The sequence below is a fragment of the Numida meleagris genome, chromosome 2 (assembly GCF_002078875.1).
Source record: "Numida meleagris isolate 19003 breed g44 Domestic line chromosome 2, NumMel1.0, whole genome shotgun sequence".
Classification (NCBI taxonomy): domain Eukaryota; kingdom Metazoa; phylum Chordata; class Aves; order Galliformes; family Numididae; genus Numida; species Numida meleagris.
In genome coordinates, this window is record NC_034410.1 from 21,997,626 (window position 1) to 22,014,251 (window position 16,626).

The 16,626-nt window shown below is 38.0% G+C and overlaps 1 long non-coding RNA gene across 4 annotated transcripts in view; it reads right to left on the reverse strand.

Annotated features, from left to right (window-relative positions):
- Positions 1–16,626, reverse strand: part of LOC110393599 — a 129,544-nt gene that overhangs the window by 66,727 nt on the left and 46,191 nt on the right. For 2 of the 4 annotated variants that reach the window (XR_002435054.1, XR_002435053.1), the window contains exons 2-4: positions 11,060–11,171; positions 5,753–5,866; positions 4,863–4,980 (exon numbers count right to left, since the gene is read on the reverse strand). This is a non-coding gene — a long non-coding RNA (uncharacterized LOC110393599). Of the gene's footprint in view, positions 1–481; positions 4,214–4,862; positions 4,981–5,752; positions 5,867–11,059; positions 11,172–16,626 lie in introns of those variants that run through there. The other 2 variants (XR_002435051.1, XR_002435052.1) reach the window with 2 other exon arrangements.

Consider the following 16,626-nt stretch of genomic DNA (forward strand, 5'->3'; position numbering starts at 1 on the left):
GCTTTTGGACACGGGTAATCTACCGAGCAGACAAAAAAAATCCATTTCTCAAATCTCTCATGAAGATCTTACTTTTGTCATTTTCCTTTTGTCTTTCTATTATTATGTGTGATAGGAAAACAATTCATTTAAAGATTTCTCCTTTTTCAAACCTGAATATATGGATATGCTTACCTAGCAAAAGACACTGAGACTGTCTATGAATCCTGCATAAATATAAAGACACATTAATACTTACGAATCAGAAAAATATAACATCTATAAAAAGCATATATATATTCATTAATGGAGATAGCCCAAAATTACATATTTCATATCCAAAATTGAATTTGTCCTGAATTTGGGGAGGGTCATACAGGACTTACAATGTGGTGTGTTTGAGGGAAAACATTTATCGTACATAAGGCTTATCAAATTCAGCTGTTGCAAATGATTATTTTTTTCTTCCAGTAATCTCTGTTCAAACAAATTTGGCAAACAATTCATCCTAATGCATTTATTTGTAAAAATTACCCATTCATTTTCCTCTACTGACAGACTGTTCAGATTGTCTCAGGATGCATTTGCTAAATATAACTGCTCAACAAATACAATTGAAGCACATTAACAGAAGATCTGACTTAATACTGAAATTGCTTCTAAGTCTGCTTCAGTTAACTTTGTTTCCTCCAAAACTAGCACTATTTCATTAATCATTTTCAATTATGAACCTCAAATTTCATTCCTTAAACAGGTTTGAGGTTTCTTTTGTTCCACTCTCTTTATCCAAGAAAATGTACATCACTTAAGAAACAGAGTTCTATGTAAATACATGAAATGGTGGAAAATTATTGCTCACATCATTCATTTAGCTTTACTGCTTAACAAAGGAGACCAGAGAGTTTTTGCAATAAGACGAATACTTTCATTTCTTCTGTAGACTTCACCTCATATTTGGCATCACATCAGTGTTTTTTAAAAGAATGAAGATTACGGTAAAAAATGTCTCCTCACTGGACAAAAATGTTTTCTCAGAAAAATCCCAAAGAGGATAAGAAAGGTCATTTACTGGCTGTAAATATCCATAAAAAATTTTTTTTTAATCTTTTTTTCAGTTGGAGCATTAATAGCAGTTTTGAAAGAAAAACATGCATTTTCCACAAAGTATGTGCTTTAGTTTACTGAGTGCAGTGTGGCAATGCAGAAACCCCATGTTAGTTCTGACTGATGATGTTTGAACAGAGGAAAAGACATCATCTGTCAAAGTCAAATCTATCATGCCTTTTACTATATTTTATAGCTGGCTCATATTCAACAAATAATGCAAAACATGCACAAAGAAAAGTTGGAGCCAACATCCTTACATATTTTCAAGAAATGGTTTAGAATACCATTTTCAGTTACCCCATGTCAATGACTGATTGCTCATTATTGCCTATGTGACTAATGATAAGCATGATGATTTGACACAAGATTTCACACTACTAACAGGTTGCATGGCTTGTTTTGTCACTCAGAGGTATCCCTGCTTATTGTAACACTCACACAATAATTTATTTGCAGCACAGAATAGTGGACTTAAAAGCAGACATTCCAGGCAATTATTCTTTCTAGTGATAAGTCAAGGTTATTTTACTTGATCCAAAATAAAGAATTTCCTCACTCAGAAATGATATATATGTGACCTGACCTAGAGCATACCAAGCCAGACAGCTGAATGATGCAAAGCAGACAATGGAGCCTACATATGTATTTGCATAGAACAAGCTACACTAGGAGAAAAATAATGAAAGCCAAAAAGGTTTAAGATTTAGATTCCCATTTCTTAATTTTCTGCACTGTTCTCCTCAGTTAATGTCATAACTCCTTCACTGAGGTTTCCAAATGAACAAATGGTATAAACTGCACTTAACTCCAAAACATATTCATCTATTTTACTCATATATTGTGTCACAAAAACTCATATTGAAGGCAATTGATACTTAAATGCTATTTAAGTATTAATTAAAGTGTCACATGCAAGATGTAGGTGATAATTCTTAGAGCTGGAGCTAGTAAAATCCTGTGATAAAAGGATCCTGTTCCTGCACTACTTTTTAATAAAAATGCAGACAAATTAGACAATAAGAGATTTAGAATGTATACCTTCCGAGGGATGATTAAAAGATTTTTGCTTTATTAGTTTAAGAAATACAGGACTACAAGGGGCAAGATGAGAACACTCTTTCAGGAAAATAACTGCTCTTTGAGTGCAGAAGGGACAAGACCAGAACAAATCAGTTTATTTTGCTGTAAAGAAGATAATAGTCAGATGAGATGAAAAACTTTCTAAATGACAAAAGTAGGCAATCACTGCAAGAGAACAAGCAGGGAGCTGACAGTATCTGCTTTCTGGAGGGTCATTAAGGGTAAATTATATAAACACAAATTATTTGGGGATGGAGCCTAAATATTTTAACTCTATCCAGCAGGCTAGAGTAGGCCACCTCAGTCAATAGTGTTAACACTAACATTGTGCAATTCAGTACAGTCAGTGAGGGGAGAAAACTTCCAAGTACAAACACTAAAACTGCCAGTGCACTCCTTGGAAATGTCCAGAGGAAGCATTAGTGTCAGCCCAACTCAGGTCAGCAAATCAAGAATGGCTGTGCCTGACCAGACCTGAAGGCCACCCACCACAATGTCCAACCTCCAGCCACAGCCAGTTGTGACACCAAAAAGACATGTAAGAGTAGGTGTCCATGTGCTGAAAGCACTAACAGGCCAACACTCCCTGCCCAAACCCGAGAAGGTGCTGATGCCCTGGAATGACCCTGCCAAGGTTCCCCCCAGCTTCCCTGCTCCCTGCCCGAGGCAGTGGGACTGGCCCTGACTGAGAGGCTCTGCCCTGCTCCTTGGGGAAGCCTCCATTGCCACCGGCCGCCAGGGAGCTCCTGGCTCATCTGACATCCTGACACAAGCATGAAATGGCAGCACTTCCCCAGAGCACTTCCTCAGCTTCCAAATATTTTGTGGCTCAAAGACTCTTCCTGAGCAGTCATGAAGTCATAGAGTTGGGAACAAAGAACAGAGGTTGTACTTGGAGGGGATGAGACCTTTGGGAGGCAGCAGCTAAATGTTTGGAAGTTATGATTGATTACATGCTAAACATGAGGCCTCTGTACAATGCAGCATCCAAAGGGCTCTTTGAGTCCTGGATATAGAAGAAAGAAGAACGAGTGAGGAAATAGTGCTGCCTTTATGGGCAGCTCTGGCAAGATCTGTTCTGGAATATCAAGTTCATTTCTGGTATCTACATTAGAAAAAGGGTGTTGAAACTTGGAGATGTTACAAAAAGAAGCCATAAATATAACTTAAGACTTTAAACAAATACCTTACTGAGAACATTTTAAAGAAGTCTATCTCTTTGCCTTGTCAAAGAGTGGATGCAGGAGATACTTGGCATTATTCTACAGGTATCTACCAGGTGTTAATAATGTACTCTTTAAGCTACCAAAGAAAAACAGATCAAAGAACAATGGTTAAGACAAAACTAGGGAGAGGAAACTTATTTAAAAAGCTTTAGGTGGTTCCTCTTTGGATAAAGTTGCCAACAAAAAAGGACTCTCTAGTTCTGAGTGTATGAAAATCAAAAAGGAATGCTTTCCTGTAAAACAAAGCCAAGCAGGAAAAAAAACAGTAAGTAATATTCTGTGTTTGAATGATGTAGTCCTTAAAAATATGAATTGTTTGGCCTTCCTTTGTGCATTTCTCAATAGTAAGCAGTCTCCTAATAACATTTTTCAATTATTTTATTATACTTCAACTGCAAAAAGAATCTTGATCAGATTTAAAGACAGATAGAAAGAGCTAGTAAAGGAATAAGACAATATGGTAATTCTACCTGTTAAACAGGTTTCCATATCATAATCACAACTAGTTATCAAAAACAGTTTTCCTATATCTTTGGATCACATCAAATGATCAACTTTTCAGTTTAGCAAGAAGTAATAACAAGATATCCCACAGAGATATTGTAACTCTAAAGCTCTTCACCTCTGTGTAGGAAAAGTATCTCTGCAGACATATCAGGCAGACATAGCTGATTATCTCTTCCACTCTGCCTATGTTTCCCCTCATGTAGCTGAAGCCAGTCCAGACGGAGGGTCAGAGGCTCTTCACTTTTGGGGTTGGGCAGCCCTTCTCTCTTTGATGTAAGTCTGTCATACCGTGATGAATGGAATTGCAGCTTTCTCTGAAATAAGTCATTAGGAGACATACAGAGACTGCAGAAAAATTTCAGCCACACACTTCAGTCATTAGTTGCAAGAAACTCACCATTTCAACAGACAACTGGGAAAAATTGTTAGTTCCTGAATTAAGTTTACATTCTCACAGTCATCTCTCTGCTAAGTGTACAGGACTGAGTAGCTTGCTAGCAAGGTGAATAGCATGGGCATACTGGGCAATATTCGGCAACCATGAGATTTAGCAAGTGATCACTCTTAGAGCAAGGAAAATGGTTCAAACAAACACATGTGTGAGCCTGCAATCTGCAATAGCAGTAGACATGCTAAGTCTCCCCTTGAAATAACATCTACAACTTCTTGTTTTGGCCTCAGATAATCTATGAATCTATAGAACAAAGTATTTTCTTGGGGAAAATACAAATTTTCAAAGGTGAGTCTTTTTTTTCAAAAATCTCATAAACTAGGAAATCTTCTTTAGATGTAAATTAACAATAGGCTGTGCCTGTTTTTCCCAAACGATGGTCGCATATGTTCTGGAAGCAGGATTTACTTGTGAAAAATGAGTTAGATAAAGTAATGATGAGAGAGGCTCAGGATGAGAGCCTGAGCTCAGGAGACCTGTGCACTTTGAGAGCAGGAAGGCTGATCCATTACCTGCCCTGGGTCAGCAGCCTGTATAGCATACTCCTCCACAGCATGGACAGCATCACCCTCCACTCTGATCTTGACACAAAAATGTGCACAGACACTTCTCTTCTTTCACACTGGAATTCTGTGGAGGAAGAGAGATACTTCACATAGAGCAAAAATTTCCCTCTTCTACTCTGTGTATCGTTTCTAAACTGTGCTACCTCACTATCCACAGCCTATCCTTAGGACTCCAAACTTTCCAAAATGTCCAATACAATTGATATGTGTTAATAAACATTCACATCATTTACAGGTCATTTTTTTTCTACGTAGACAAGATAATACTTCAGAACACATAATGTCTTGAAAACATATGCAAACAAAAAAGTTTCACAGAATAAACTGTATTTTTCTGCAAGCTCCTTATGAACTGGACATAAAATAGTGATTGAAAGGAAAATCCAATGCACAAAAAGCTTTCTTATATGAGTGATCCTGCTGAGAAAACTACAAAATTTTCTTATTAAATTATAATATGTTATATTCTGCTCTGAGGAAAAGGTCAGTGTTAATTTACATTAATATTATTGAATTAAAACTTAATCCATACATTTTCAAATCATGAATTCATTTTCTGGATCTGCTGTGTGTAGGCACCAAAGGTTAAATACTTTTGAAGATATAGTACAGAAGTAGCAATATATAATGCGTCTGCATTTCCCAGATTTTTTTTTGATAAAGTGCACATATACACTGCTAATCTCAAATGTTTTCATGACAGAAATGGACTAATTAGTGAGGTATTTCCAAAAATATTGGTGAAAACTTTACCCAAATTCACTGTGTGTTGGTATTTCCATAGAGAGGGAAACCATGCCCTCCCACTCTTGACAGAGACACAAAAGATTTCAAACCTAGAGCAGAGACTGTCTGGATGTGAAGAGTGGAAGTTATGTCCATAAAAGCAAAGGTCCATAAACAGCCTGTGATTCTTCAGACATTCTGGGTACCAGCATGCAAGTGGAATGCTGTTCGAAATGGAAACCTGTTAATTAAATAGATTCTCTGGAAAAAAAAATCCTCATTGCTACTAGCATCCTTCCCTTACTTCGTTGGTGATCAGTGTCTAAGTACTGCACACCTTGCACCTAAGAGGAACTTAATCTTATTTTTCCTCATATTATGCAAATCCTAAATATATATTGTCCATTGAATGAAAGAAGAGAGGAGACAAAGAAAATTAAAGTATTCATGAGTTAAAAGTTAAGGTTTAAATTTTATCAGGAATTCCTCCAAAGTTAAATGTGTGTTATAAATAACTGGGAATCATAGAAAGTCTGCTGATATTACTACTCTTTCCAAAATGTTCAGAGCAGTTGTGCAATTCTAAACAAAATGCATATGCTTAGTGTATTAATGAAGACCGCTTCTGAGGATCCAAATACAGCCATTAATTTCTGATTTTTTCCCATTATTATTTCAACCTAGAGGAGACTCTGGCAGTCATTTTCCTGTTATGTTTAAGCTTCAGTAAGAACTAGTCATGCAGTTATTTTTACTCCCTGATGAGTTTATTCTTACCAGCATTTCATGCAACATTTTGTGGGCCAACATCACTTTTTCACTCCCTCACTCCCCTGTTCCCCTAAGGAGATTTTACTGAAAATGAGCATAAATGACCAGAATTGTAGCTTTACATACCACAGACCACCTTTCTTTCATCCCCTTCCTACCATCCACAGAGGAATATAGATACATTTTTAAAATATCCAACCACAATGTTAGCAGATTCAGTGTACTACAACAATTCCTAAAAGCAACATTTTACTCTTTAGTCCATGAAGACCCCTTGATTTCTTGAGAGCTGTGGGTCATCCTCTCTCAAAACTTAAGAGATCACCCACAAAGTGAACAGGAAAGGAAATAAACCAAGCAGTTCCAATTTCTAGCCAAGGGTTAAATCCTTTCCTGGTGTAACTCTATTACCTATTCCGATACAAAAACACAGCAAAACGTCTTGTAGACTTTCTAAGAGTGATGCTCACTGTGAGCTGATAAGTTAAAAAACTCATTTTTAATTATAAAAATTATTTGCTGTGGTGGTTGTTGCCAACACAGCACAATTCCCAGTCAGTACCTCACACATACATTAAAATCCTCAGCAATTTTCGAATTCAAAATGATTTATGTCAATTTTGTTTTGGGTGGCAACAAATTACGACTTCACTCAGCAAGAAAACATTTCCTGCTGCTATCTCTTAAAGACTGCCTGCAGCGTTTAACTATCAACTGCTAGCATCACACAGACTGGAAGGTGACCAATGGAATGTGTGAGGAGAGATTAGAATGAATTTTTGCCGTGTGTTTTCATTTCATAAACTCTAGTCTCTGCAGCCGCAAGTTTGTCATTTGTTATGTGTTTGTTTTTTTTTTTTCCAAAGGCAGTTTTGTCTTATCTGATGTTGAAACTCTTCCACAATGCTTTGAACGCTCAGGCATAAGAAAGAGAAACCGGTTGGAAATTTGTTCATGTCTACCTCCGTGCTTGACATTTCTCCACTGATAAGGTACAGCTAAATATTGACTTTTTAGTTAAGTTCAGATTAGCTGTCTGGTCCACAAGCATTGATTGTAAACCATTATCTTTTCCCCATTTACAGACCCCAGTGCTTTAACACCAAAAAGACAGAAAGAGGGGGAAAAAAGAAAGAAAATATACAGAAAATTGAATGAAGTGGAATAATGTGTAATTGGTTTTAAAGATGTCATTAAATCTTGCTGCGGAAAAAAAAGCTATTGCTGTTTACTTTTAAAAAGCTATCCTTTTTCCATTCTAACACTCACAATGTTCAACTCATTTTTGACCCATTCAAGCAAAATGCCATCTCAAGATTGCTACCGGGACACAGGATTCGGAAAGATTTAAAAGATTTTTTCTACTGCTATACAAAACCTGGCATTAAATAAGCTCCATCAAAGGTATTGTTCTGTAGGGGATCAGCGGTACTGCCATTTCCGCTTCATTATCCCAGCTCTCCATCCCAATCTAGGGGAATACTCTGAGTATGTCAAAATAGAAGTAGACGAGAAAACAGGACGATGAAGCTATTTTAATTTTTGGACAGTCTTTGGCAAAGTCCATCCCAAGAGACTGTAAATGAAACTGAAATATCATAGAGTAAAAGGCAAAGTATGCTCACAGATAAGAAATTGGCTAAGAGAAAGAAAACAAACAGGAGGAATGAATTGGAAATTTTCAGCTTGGTATAAGTCAGTCAGTGGGGAGCCCTGCAATTCTGATCCAGAGAGGTGGCACAGAGGGGATATGGCAGACAGCTTGTTACTGCAGCTGCCTAGGGATGTCCTTTTGGATGTCACAGCCAGCTGGAAGTGATTAGGGCAGCCCACATGGCTCGTGCACACATGGAGTTGTTCAAAAGCAGCTATTGCACATTCACTTCACACCATTTAGTTAATCCCATCTAATTTCCAAGTGCAGACAAGTGTTTAACTTCACTGGGGCTGAAGCTGGAGCAGCACCAATGCCCCGCCTGCACAGAGCAGGTGAGATGCCTGCTGCCCTCAGGAGGTGAGGGAGAGTGGCAAAGACAGAGATCCGGGTCATGGAGGCAGCTAGCATTAACACTGACAAAAGCTGTGCCTATTCCTTCACGCACATAACCAGCTAATAGTGTCAGCTAATTACAGCACACTTGCTAGCTTTTATCACTGACCCCTGCTGGGCAGTGCAGACAAAGAGTTAAGTCTGAAATTTCAGGTCTCAGTGTGATCTTAAATCAACGAGAGAGACTCTCCCAGTTGGTGGAAAGAAGCTGCCCTCAGTGGGGCAGAACTGACTGATGGCTGGACCAAAATTAAATGGAGGAGAGTTCCTCTGCCTTCTGTCTCCCACAGTCTCTGCCACTCAGCATACATGGTGGATTTACCACCAAGTATAAGCATCCTTTTTGCTGCCAGTGATGCCAGCAGTGCCCAGTCTCGAGTCACGAACTCCAGGTGGTATTCTGTATTTCTCTTCAGCACTGGTCCTGGGTATGCAGCTGAGAATTCAAATCCTGTGCCTGCTGGTACATTGCCATGGTGATTGTTTACTTATATGAATTCATTTAAGTCAAATACATTAACTCTAACTTTGCCAGTAATTTCAAATACTAAGACTCGTCTAAAGGCATGATTTTCTCTTTTGAGTTCTGACTCAGAGCAGTAAAGGAAAGAAACCTTCAGGATTACAGAATTACAAGCTTCATCACTCCACTTGGTAGAGCAGACTGCAGCAGGGCCACCAGTGTCTCAACCTTCAGCACAAGGAAATTGGGTCATGGGAATATATAGCTTGGACATGGTGCAGCAAGTATTGTTTTAAATACATTGTGTGACACAACATGCAAACATGATGAAAATATGAAAACCAGGTGTGTGTGTTTGAATATTGCTTAAGGAGACAGTTCTTCATATTTTCTTGATTGCTAACACACCACATCTTCCACAGAAAGAGCTTGCAATATTTAATGACTGCCTTTTCTATTACTACAGCATGAGTGTCAGCAAAAACTCCCAAAACTGATTGCCTAAAGTCCTTTCTCCACTTTAAAACCAAAATGCTGCACCTATGCCAAGTTTCAGACTGATTCAGATTGATGCATATTTAAGAACTAAATTATAATTCCTCAGAAAGATATTCACAGCAGCAATGCTGATAGGCCCTTAGCTTACACCTTCAGCCTCAGAAATGAATGCTGTGATCTCATCACATACCACAGGCCCAGCTGGGTTCGGGCTAAGTCAACCTGTGGGTGGGAACCTCTGTGGAGTTTTAGGAAGTAGTATTAATGATTTAGAGTCTATTTACCCTGCAAATTTTGCTAAGGTTGCAGTACAGTTCATTACTTTCGCAAAGCAGGAATAACATTTTAAAATTGCTCCTGAGAATGGAATGCAGGAAAACTGAATCTAACTTGATCGTTCCGTGCAACTAGAAGTAGCATAATTAGAACAAAGTGTGGACTTCTTACGGAAATAGGAACCTTTAAAAAGATGTGTTGATGCTGAAAGAAACTCTTCATTTTGCTCTGACAACCCACATTCTGCAAAGCCTTTTGTAAGCAACTGGTCCTCCCTGGTGCTATGTTCATGCCTGTGTATGGCTAGGAATTCTGTAACCACACTGGTGACTTTCTAGAAATCTTCTACAGTTCTCCCCAAGATGATAAAATGTGAAGGGACTTGTAAGGTCACCTAAGCATTGAGAGGGAGATTTGTGGAAAAACATGGTAGAATTATTAGTCTGCAAGAGGCTCGGCCAACATCCTGGCTGGGAGATAACGAACTGAATGACTGTAGCATTCCTTTATCACTACTCATGCTGGGTCAATAGCAGTGAAATTACAGCATCACCAAAATCAGGTGAGCAAACTTTGTGTGTAGATAAAATGTAAAATCAAAGCAGAGTTCAATTTAACTCTGTACTAACCATCAGTGGAAGTCAAAAAGCATAGCATGAAGAGAATGCTCACAAAAAAATGTGCAAAATACACTTTATTTAAATTTGTCTGTGATATGGAGCTCTATTTAAAAAATCCACATCAGCATCACCCAAAAAAATCTGTGCAGGAGATCATGTTCCACAGTCTCTGTTTCATACATGCTGAACCTGTTTTAGTGGAAAATTTATGTGTCTTGTGATATTTCACATGGAAGTGCACATTGCCATTATTGAACTTGGCAGCCATTTACTCAGATATCATCAACCATCTTCAAAAGACAAGTATTTGATCTAACCTGGTGAGCTAGACTCCCTCTGCACACAGACAGAAACTTTCTCAAGCCAGCTCAATTCTTTGTAGGACAGATGCCAACATATATTGGAAAAATATTCATCTGAAATACTTAAATCCCTACATGGCCTACAAAAGAAGCCTAACTTACTATCTTCACTAGAAATCTAAACTTTATGTAGCTGAAATCAGATTAAACAAACCCCATGATAGGTGGTTGTTTTAGACATTGTAACTGCTCTTTTTAAATGACTGCATAGGCTGCCCAGTGTCCTGGATGGTGCTTTAATTGCAAAGTGGGATCCTCTATCAGCAGAACTCCTGAAGATTTTTCTTTACATTTTTATTTTCCTGGAAGGAAGGGAGGAAGAGAGGAAGGGAGGAAGGGAGGAAGGAATGAATGGTATAGTGGAATAATTTCATTACCTTTTTTAAAGGTAAACAGAAGTCTTGCCTGCTTCAGGTCTCCCCCACTTCCCCTCTTCCTATCTTATTTTCTTTATTCTGAAGAGAATATCTGAGAAAACGTGGCCTGAACCTAGAATGAAACAAAAAGATATTACTTCATTTCATATATACTTTAAATGGATATACATTCCATAAAACTGAATGCAATAAACTTTTAGCCATAGTTTGAAAAATCCATGAAAAACATTATAATTTTTCAAGCGCTTTATTAGTTGACTGATGTTTTCAATTACCTTTCCTCTTTGACCACTAAAAGCTCAGTCAAGGGCTTGCTGATGCTAACGGAAATCTTTCAGGTTGTCACAAAAAGGCTTTTCAACCAAACCCTGTAGGCATTATTTTTATCAGTATTTGTCAAGTTCAGCTCAAAATATTAAAATGAAATGAGAGAACTCCAGGTCTTCAAGGCACTAAGTTGAATAAATACCAGAAAATTAAACCAAATTCAGTCATGTCTCTAGCAATTTCACTCAATCCAGTGGCATTTCAAAGGTTTCAGATAAAGAGAGAATTTGTCCCAGTCACTGTTTTGCAGTCAATTTACACTCAGAGTTCATTGACTTCAGTGGAAATTCCACCATGATAACCATGACAGGGCTGGGAATGATTATGTACAGTAAGATATAAAGAGCTAATGAAGCATGCACAAATCAGTTCAATATGTTGAAAATTCTCTCAGGACTGCTGGTTAGATAATAAGTAGATTAAGAGATATAAACAGGGTTATTTTTTGTCTCTATCTTCTAATTAAATAATGACTAACCTACATTAGGATCGTAGTGATCCACAAAGTTAATAAGAAGACAATTTAAAGTGTAAATAAAATTCTAGAGATGTATTCCCACCAAAAGCGTTTGTCCTTTTGTCCTGCATTTTTCCAGTCTTAACTAAAACAGCCTTGTTCAGAAATATGTGAAGCAGCCAACCCTATACTTACTGTCACTTCTCATTTATTGATTGTCAGTATTCTGACGCAGGCATTTCCAAATTGTCAGCAATTACTGGAGCTAATGCATATTATATATACACACAAAATGAGTTCAATATTGAGCAAGCTTTAATTTTTTTTTATTTTTCATTTCTTTGAAGATAAAAAAACACTGTCTGATTTTCAGAGTATGAGAAACAGAATGGCAAATACTCTAAGGGACTGTGACACCATTTACCAACATCAGGCTCCAGAGCATTCTTCACCCCATTCTGCCATGTAATAGCCATTGACTTAAATAAGAACCACATCATCATATCTTACTGGGTTATTATCAGTGATAGTAATGGAAGTGAATAGCCTCTGCTAGAGTTGTGTCAGTACTAATTAATGTAAAACATTTCTTAGGATTTAGGATGTTGTCTTATACTCCCAGAAGGACAAAGGGCTGGACAACATTCAGAAGATGGCTGGTAGATGTTTTCCTGTTTCCTATCTCACAAAGAGCCTGGCAGCTCTTTCATGCAGTAATCCCACAGGCAGTCCTAACTCAGAATTTCCAAAGACTTGCCATCACAGTGAGATGCAGAATGATTATGTAGTTATCTAAACAGAGCACTATCAAATGCAGGGGTGCTCAGAGAACTGGAAAACGGACGCTGTACGGAGCAGACCAAAACTATTGAAACAGTAAAAGCCATAGAATGGAGAAATAGCTCAGCTGTAATAATTTGTTATCTAAAAGTATTGAGTCAGATGGTAATAAATACAGTCATAAGAACTGGGATGACATACAATCCATCACAGGATTTCAAACAAATATTCAGGAAGAGGCAAGAATCATGACAGATAAAGGGCAGAACAAACAGAAAAAAAGCAGTGCTAATCCTTATTAGGGTTGAAAAAAAACAGCCTTTTATAATCTCACTGCTAGACACAGCTTTCAATGAAAATTACATGTTTTATATCTGATTTTTTTTTTCAAATTTTTGTGACGAGTATTACAAGCCCTCCAGTCTCTTCCTTCTTTTCTACCTGTCTTCTGCTTATATAGGGAATGATCTAAGGAGCAGAGATTTCCAGCATGGCAGCCACAGATTAGGAACTGAAGGATTGTAACACCAGTTATCCTAAAAGTACAATTGCTCTTGTGTGCTTATTCACCATACTGTAAGCTGTAGATGGCTCACTGCAGCATGAACTGCGTAGAACAAAGAGCGTACACTGGAGTCAGAACTTAAACTTACCCGGAAATTGGAAATAAGAAGCATAGAATTTGAACAGAAGAAGGCGAAAGCATGCAAGGCCTCTCTAGTTGAAACTCCAGTGTTTGTATCCCTTTACCACGTCATCACCATTTTCCACTTCCACTTTGATTCATGTACAAAATTTTATACCAGTGGCAACTTCAAACAAAGTCTGGCATGGTTCTGAGGTCAGAATCCTTATATTTTCCTGGAGTTAAACCAGAAGTTAAACTCGAATCCTTATTATTTAATTGACAGAATACTAACATTTTGGACAAACTCAAACTGCTTTTCTAACAAGCAGATCTCTCACATTGAAATGTCAATTATTCTTGCAAGGTCACTTCATCTCTTGAAATCTGTGTCTCATAGCAGTCCCCCATCTCTCAAAAATAAAACTATGTTGAACTTGGCATTGTTCAAAACTTTCAAGTCTAAAACTTCCTTTTTTGAACTGGCTAGGCAGCTGTTTTGTAATTGTCACATGAAAATAGTAATTTTAGTTCTTCATTTTCTTATTCATTAGGAACTTAAATGTTTTTGCAACTCTTTTTTTTACAGTAAACTTCTGATGAGGTCACATGTGAGAGTCACAGGACTTTCTGGTCTTTTTTGAGAACCAATTCACAGAGCAGTGATAGTGGCACTCCTCCCAGTAGCTTACTTTGTCCTGTGAGTTCAGTTCCTTGTTCTTCATGTAGTTTTTTAGTGGTTTGTCCATTACAACTAAGGGAAAAAAGTTTCTGCTTTGTTCTCTTTTCCTTCCAAATGACTTTAAAGCTGATTTTTCCATAGTCATTCTTTCCTATTCTTCATTATTACTTCGTAAATATGGGTCTTTATTTGTTTTACAAATGCAAGAGGGAAAAAACATGTATTTTCCTTAACATTTTTTCCCTCAATTTTAAAGCAAATTACAGAAGAAGGATTTTGATTAACACTCCATTATCTGAACTGAAGAAGGTCCAGGATACTATAGGTAATGGAAAAATCAAGGAAATTTTAAGAGCTAGTTAACCACAGATCCAGCTCAAGTGTAACTTGGCTAGTGCTGACACAGAGCTAATGTTTGTCCTGAGCAAGCTGAAAGCTTCTGCAGACCATGTTACAAATGCTCTTGCTGCATATATGGCTAAGACAAGCTTCTTAAGGCAACTGTAGTTTTGGATAGATAAATAGTTAGCAGAAAGCATCAGACAAACAATCTGAGAAGCATGTGCTGAGAAGGTAAAGTATGAAAGTGTACTGAGGACTGGAAACCTGAGAATCTTGCTGAACATGCAACATGGTCCCTAAAGGATCATGGGGCTGGGACACATTGCTGGATCAGCATGGGCGGTGTGTTCTCACTGTGCTGTGTAAATCCCTCTCATGGTATGGGAAAGCATGGGACCAGATCACTAATGTCGAGTATGAAGTTCAGAAGGTCTGAATGTCAAAGTACCAAACTGGTGTGCCCCCGTGGAGCTGCAGCTGTGTCTCTGCTTGGTGTTTCCAGATCCTTGATTCAGCATAAAGGTAACTGAGGTCTACTGGGATCAAAAGTCCTATCTGTGCTTGGTGCAAAAGCAATGGTACTATTCAAGGACCATGGGGGGTTTCAGGGGAGCTACACCCTTCTCCAAGTCACTCTGTGCCTGACGTAAGTAGCATTCCATAGCTTACCACCATGGGCAACTGTGGATTCTTGTCATAAATGTGAGGTTACACAGTCACAATCCTACAGAAGTGGAGAGCTTTTTAAGCTTGAAACTTTGCTTTAAACTGCCTTCTTTGGAAGGCATCTGCTAATGCTGGAACTCACTTTGAAACAATTTAGTTTTTTCAAAGATTTTGCAGTATGTGAAACTTATTCATGAACTGTCACCACAAAAGATTAGAGAAAGGGCAGACAGTCAACGTGTTGCTCCTTCTACCTAGCATAATCCAGTTCTCTTTTTATTTAAGAGATTAATTAACGTAAACAGTGGATAGTGTCAAAAATGCAGCTAAGGGACCTTAGCAGAGAAGGGAAGAGGTCTTTCACATCAGTGCTAAAATACCAACAAATATAGACCAGAAGGAGGAGAAATAGAGGCACAGAGGAACAAAAGGTTTTTGATGTATCATTATGTGACGATATGTAAATAAGGAATGGAATGACCCTCTAAGACGAGGATAGAAGGATAGAGCAGGTCTTATAATTGCATGCATTGTGAATAGGATGTTTAGGCAGTTATTCACTTGCCTATTGGACCCCCATCCCTCTTCTCAGGGAATAGCACACCTTTTAGTAAATGAAATGAAACAATATCTCTTTCTTTTCCCTTTCACTCCCAATATACTCATCACCTCGAGAAGGAGAGAATCTTTGTCTGGTAAGGGTGATAATGCAGCAAGACCTTGGGCAGTTCTGTTGTGTGGATGCCATGTCACTCTTTGCAATCACTTTGCATTGAGTGAAAATATCTCTAGATGTACAGTCATTGCCCAACCAGGTACCTAGGCTGACCCTTTATCTCCAATCTGATATCTCCACAGGTTGAGCAACTTTAACTTCCACTGAATCTGGGTCTCCTCTCTTTCTGAAAATCAGACACCAGCTGAAGACTGGAAACCTAAAAACTGGAGATACCAGTATAAGACACCATTTTCAAAAAGCCTAGGCAGTAGGAAAACGAATGTGTTGTGTAAGCCAGTAGGCATTTAAAGGACATGTCAGTGCTACATGCTTTACTAAGTGCATCAGGAGTTGCCATGTATTTTTATTAATTCATTAGGGTTGATCTAGTTATATAAACCAGAAGTGACAATAGATTATCTCCTGGAGAGTGTTTCATATGGGATTACTTTTAATGCTGAAATTCCCATCATACTCTTAACTTTTAAAATACTGATAACACAGTACATACTGTGCACTTTTTGAATACTGAGCTATGCATTCCCAGCAACACACTCAGAGCTCTAATAATCAAGATTGCATTTAGAGAAGCTTAATTCTCATGCTATTAATCTCTTCAGTGGTATGAGTAATTATTCAGTATTCACCAAGAAGCAATCCCATAACATGCACAGGGTGCCAGTATGTTAGCATGGTTTGAATGACCACATGGTGAGAAGAAATGTTTCTTTCTCACCAGCAAGTTATTATACACATCCTTAAAAACGACTGTGAATTGCATTTGCTGGATATAAAATTCTCTCTGCTCTAAGTACTGTGCCATCTTTGTTTAACCCAAATGACCTCCAAAGCATCAAATCTTCTTCAGTATCATCTTTAAGTCTTCCTTCCAGGAGCCTCTTTCCTTTTATGAGCCTATTTCCTCCTTTTCATGCTGGACTTCTGTGATGCTGCACTTCTGTCCAGCACT